The 5,677-nt window shown below is 43.4% G+C and overlaps 1 protein-coding gene across 3 annotated transcripts in view; it reads left to right on the top strand.

The window, feature by feature from the left end:
• The window catches only part of RCAN3 (RCAN family member 3), a 36,147-nt gene continuing 30,470 nt past the window's right edge, over nt 1–5,677 (top strand). For all 3 annotated transcript variants that reach the window (XR_003911587.1, XM_029946431.1, XM_029946430.1), the window contains exon 1: nt 1–81. The gene's annotated coding sequence lies outside the window, so the exon portion shown is untranslated. The remainder of the gene's footprint in view (nt 82–5,677) is intronic.

The following is a 5,677-nucleotide window of genomic DNA, read 5'->3' as shown; positions in this document are numbered from 1 at the left end:
CCCAGGCCCGGCGCCCGCGTGGCCCGTCGGGCCGCCCCGGCCTCGCGCCTGCCCGCCTTCCTGCAGTGGCCAAGCTCGCAGGTGAGTTCCCCGCCGGGTGGGGCTGGCTCCCGGCCTCTCCCAACAGGTTGTGCAACCAGCACAAGAGGGTGCGGGGTGCGGAAAGTTAAAGAAAGAGTCCGCAGACGCCGGAGAGGTGGCCGTTCGGTGCCCGAGACCCTAGACATAGAGGCTGCGCGCCCAGCTCTGGGGTGGTGTCTTGGAAAACAAAACAAAACAAAAATTGTTCTCTACTGTCCACCAGCAGTTTTCTCTCAACACTTTGACTTTTTGAATAGCTGACAGGCCATCCTGCTGCAGGCAGGAAGGGTGCACTCGGCAACAGGGACGGCGGGGAGTTCGAAGCCCCACACCACCCCCTTGATGCACGCTGGTGGCCGTCGCTTTACTTATTCGCTAACTTCTTGAAACTTGTCTGTCTGCTTCCATCTGGTGTCTGGACCGGTAGAGGGATAGTGGTCTGTTGTTTCCAGGTTGCTTCCAGATTCCGTGCAAAATCTGATCCTCTCTTTCAGGGATTAGGAGGCTAGTGCAGGGAGCAGATCAGATCCGTGTTTCGGTTACAAGCTACGATTCATTAAAGTGATGTTTTAGTGTAGTGCTCAAAGCCAGAAATACTGGCTCCCCTGTACAGAAAGCCATCTAGCACACCACGTTTATTTGCACTTTGCATAGAGTTCTCTGCATTTTATGGATGTCTGTGATGTACTATTTGGTAAGAAAAGCAACGGATTAATTTGTAGCTGTGATTGCATATGATTTACGATCATCGGAGACTATTTCATTGGCTCTTTCAATTTATTAAATTATAAAAACACAGCATTGAGACTCAGGGTATAGATTTTTGTGCATCACACAAATTTGTACTTTTTGGCAGGCACTTGATGTTGGTATTGAGGACTTTGGATGGAGGAAGACGTGAAAGGCTTGAAGACCTCCCCCCTTCTTTAGTCATGCTATCAGCTTTTCATTTCGCTGCTGTGGCAAACCTTTTCTTTCCTAGCTGCAGAAGAGTACTTTTAGGGAAAACAAGATTTTTCCTGTTATTGAATTGAACGTTTGTAAAGCTTTTAAACATACGGATGTCAAGGATTACAAATGAGAACGCATTTTGTATGGCGTCGGAGGATTTGTTGGTTGAAAGAATTAAGCAGAACATCATGAAAAAAAAATAGTGATTTGGAAATCCATTAGGCTGAAGCCTGTGAAATAATGGAAGCTCTAAAGTTGAATGCCATTTGTTGTTTAGACCCCCAAAAAACCCACAAATGTGCAAGACAGACAGTGGATCTGTCTAGAATGTAGAGGTTATACGGTGAGGGAAACTGCATTATGTACAGCAAAACAGCATCAGCCTTTGATAGCTCTACTTCAATAAGCCTTTATAATCTGTTATTTTCAGGTGTTCTGACAGTCGATATTTGTTGTTTACTTCTGTTCTCTATACCACACTAAGAAATCCCTCTATTCCTGACGGAGCCCTGAACCTTAATAATGATAATAGGACTAATTCTAAATTATCCATGAAAAGAGGGTCATTGAAACAGAAAAACTGCAAAAATCTGATTTTCACTTAATTTACTTCTGCACCAGTTTTTTTTCCTTTTGCCGCAACTATTAAAAAGCATTAAAAGTCTATGTCTAAGTGGCCCATGAGGAGAGAACAGACATTGGAGGTTACATGATAGCTCTTCAGAACCCCCGTATCAACAATTCTGAGGGTTTTTCTTTTTTTAAAGAAATCTAGTCTGAATTCTAATTTAGAAGGTTTTTAAAGGAATTTACTAGTTCAGCAACACCTGTGAGTATTCTTCTTATTTTATATATGAGAGAACAAATAAAAAGCCAAGTGACTTTCTCCAAGGTTAGTGAGCAGAGCATGTACAAAGCCGGAGTTGGAGTAACTTGTTTGCTTCCGGTATCGCTTGGTAGCATTTTGAGTGCATCAAAAAAATCACAAAGTGAATCTAGCTAAGCGTTTTTAAAGGTTCAACAAGTTGAGAAGCACAATTTGAAAAATTCTGTTTTTTCAAAAAATCCTGGAAGAGGCTGAATTCACCTTTTCCTGGTCAAAACTTAAAATGGCCAAGTCAAATGCACACGCCTGCCGTTTTGCCTTGATGGATTACTTTTGTCACAAGGCTGGGAGAAGAGCAGATGGCCACACTCCTTGGAGTTTTCCACTCATTTGATGTTTCCATGAAGAAACAATTTGCCAGAAGCCAACCACAGCTGCAGTTGTGCTGAGATGATGCTAAACCCTGAGCAGCACAGAACCTTTGTTTCCGGAAGCGGGAGGATGTTAGACCTGTCCTTGTTTCCCTGGGGCAGGAAACTTAGGGACAGCTTAGTCTTGTAATAGTCTGAGGGGCCAGTTAGCAACCACTCCAGTAATGACAGCATAGAAACAATGTACTTTGGTAATTTGTTTCTTTGCCTTAATAAGATCAAGCTGCTTGCTAAGCTGAGTTACCTTATAAGGATGATTTCTTGACAGCTGTGCCAAGATTGTCATTTCCCCTAGTTGATTTTGATCATTTCTCTCTTTCTGTTCCAGTCGAACTGCATTTTATGATGTCAGAAAATCACGAAATAAATGGGTGATGATGTTGACTTAAGCTGTATCCAAAAAAGGCTCGTGGCTTGCTTTCCGCAAGGGAGGCTTCATCTGAAAGATAGTATCTCTAATACTGTGTGCATTGAATTACAGCATGAAATTCCATGAAACTCATAAAAAAAGCACTATGCCTTTTCTCAGCCAACTGTTTTTTAAATCTTTAAAGGTTTTCCTTGTGGAGCCATAGTACTATTTCCAGTAGTTGCTCTGAGCTGGTTTCTTGCTAGATCAGCTACTGAACCGTTTTCTTGAAATGATGCAAAGTGTTTATTTTTGTAGTCTTTCAATGGCTTGGAATTAAGTTAATATGGGCGTGTATGTTTCTGATTTTATTGTTTGAATATCTGTTCCACTGATGGTTCTGATATTATTGGTGTCCTCTCAACCCATCTGTTGATCGTGCCCATGTAAAAATCATGGAGCACTAAATATGCAAAGCATTGTTCTGAGCACTTAGCATTTAGTTCTCCTGACATCCTTATTGGGTAAGGGTTATTATTTTATAATTCTGTTTTACAGTTCAGGAAATGGGAAGGGAGACAGTAATTTGCCTAATAAAGAGTACTGGGGAGGGCTGCCTGGATGACTCAGTTGGTTAAGCTTCCGACTTCGCTCAGGTCACGATTTCACAGTCTGTGAGTTCGAGCCCTGCATCAGGCTCTGTGCTGACAGCTCAGAGCCTGGGGCCTGCTTCAGATTCTGTGTCTCCCTCTCTCTCTGCCCCTCCCCTGCTCGTACTCTGTCTCTCTCAAGAATAAAATAAAAACATAAAGAAAAAGAGTACTGGGGAGCCAGAGTTTAAATCTAGAAAATTGATTATGGAGACTGAATCTTCTCGGCATATACTTAAAAACTGTTCACGCTTGTTTGCAGTTACTGTGATATTTCATCCATCCATCCTTTTAAAGTGTATCAAATACACAGCAATGCATAAGTGAAGAAAATGTAGCGGTACTAAAGACTTTTGAAATATCTAGGGACAAAAGGCAAATTATTTAACAATAACCTAAAACATTTGAAGAGAAAATAATCTTAAGGATATTAGTGGGCTAACTGACAAAATTTGAAGATAGACACTGATTTAGATAACAGTATTCTGTCAGTGTTAAATGTCCTGGTATTGATCCCTGTACTGTGGCTCATATAAGAAATTGACCTTGTTCTGACACTGAAGGATTTGGGAGTAAAGACAGCATACTTGTCTTTATTCTCAGTGGTTCTGGGGTAAAAGTATATGTATAGCAGCAGTGATTCTAAAAATGGGCAAAAATGTATTGGTAACTCTGGGTAAAAAGTATTTAGGAATTCCTTGTATTATTCTTTTGTTTGAAATTATGGCAAAAGAAAAAGTTACCCCAACGTGAAGGTAGAAAACAGGAAATGAAGGTGTAACATTCTAAGAATTTTTTTTTAAGTCAAGTAAGGGATTGTTTCCTGTGCTCTGATTTTTCTTTCTTTTTTTTTTTTTCTTTTTTTACTTTTTAGGGGTTGGAGGAAGGAACTTGATACAAACGAGAAATCTTATCAAAAATGGCTTGATTTTCTCATACTTCATATGTGGCCATTCAGAACTCCCCAATTTTCCAATGTCTAAAAACCCACGCACAGTGTTTTCCTCAAGTCTTTGTAACGGGTTGGAGGTGGGGTGAGATAAAACATTAGCGCCTGTAAGAGATAAGCTATAAAGACAATCCACTTTGAGTAATATCGAAAGTTAAATTGGGTCAACATGTCATTTCCCTGCCTGAAAACCTTGAGCAGTGTGCTGGTGTTGACTGGGCTTTGTATCAGGACCCTGAGCCCAGCCTTTAAGGCAGCATGGCAGCCCGTGCCTCCCTTTCTAACTTTGCCTCCTGCCAGCCCAACAAATACAGTACCCTCTGGCCACATCAGATCTGGGTTCACGATGATGCGTCCTGCCCTTGTCCATGGACTGTTCCGGCTTTGCCTGGAAGGCACCCCATCGTTTTTCTGCTGAAATTCTGCTTATCTTTAAGTCTCTCCATATCATCTGTGGGGAAGCTGTGTCTGATCTCACATAGAATTAAATTTTCCTTTGTGCTGCCGTATCAGTGGGGTAGACGCAGTGCTGTCCGCTTTCATTCTGCGGTCCTTATTAAGCATATACTGCCAGCCAGAAACTGCAAGAGACCGGGGGTTCAAAGGCACTCAGGGTCTGGTAGCTGGGACTGATTTGTAAACAAACAGTCTTCAGATAAGTACATCACAGTGGTTATAAGTGCTGCGAGAATTATGAACTCTGACAGCTTACTCTTGAAGAGAAAGATTACAAAGAAAGCCTTAGTGAGAAAACATTTACCCACCCCTACCCCCACCCTGGCCCCTTTCCAGATGGGAGACTTCCAGCACAATAATCTAATTAAAGGTATGAAGGTTAAAATAATTTGTGGGCCACACAGGTAGATATGTATAATAGGAAGCTAAAAATACAAGTCTGGAACTCAGGACAGAGAGGTTGAATCTGGATACATGAATCATACAGATGAGTGATTTTCAGGGTGTGTAGGCAGGAAAGACCTAGAGGCAGATTAGAATCTCTTGGAATCATGTACTTTTTCCACACTAACCCCCTCGCCCCCTTCATTGCCGGAGATTCTGTTCCTACTCTTGTGACATCCTTCCCAGCTTACCGTTCTTCCACCCAAGAAGAGGAGGAGGAGGAGGAGGAAGAGGAGGGGGGAGGGGGGGGAGGAGGAGGAGGGAAACCTCCAAGAGATGAACTTGTAGAGGGTGAGTGGAGGAAAGAGGAGCCAGTGACAGGCAGTTGGCTTAGGAAGGAGAGCCAGGAAGGACAGGCCCCACTGGCAGAGGCGCACTGAGTGGGCGGGCGGCGGAGTCTAGTGCCGCAGAGACGGGCACGCGCTCTGAGTGGGCGGGCGGCAGGGTCTAGTGCCGCAGAGACGGGCACGCGCTCTGAGTGGGCGGGCGGCAGGGTCTAGTGCCGCAGAGACGGGCACGCGCTCTGAGTGGGCGGGCGGC

The sequence above is a fragment of the Suricata suricatta genome, chromosome 8 (genome assembly GCF_006229205.1).
Source record: "Suricata suricatta isolate VVHF042 chromosome 8, meerkat_22Aug2017_6uvM2_HiC, whole genome shotgun sequence".
Taxonomy (NCBI): Eukaryota; Metazoa; Chordata; class Mammalia; order Carnivora; family Herpestidae; genus Suricata; species Suricata suricatta.
This window is presented reverse-complemented; position numbering and strand designations above follow the sequence as displayed.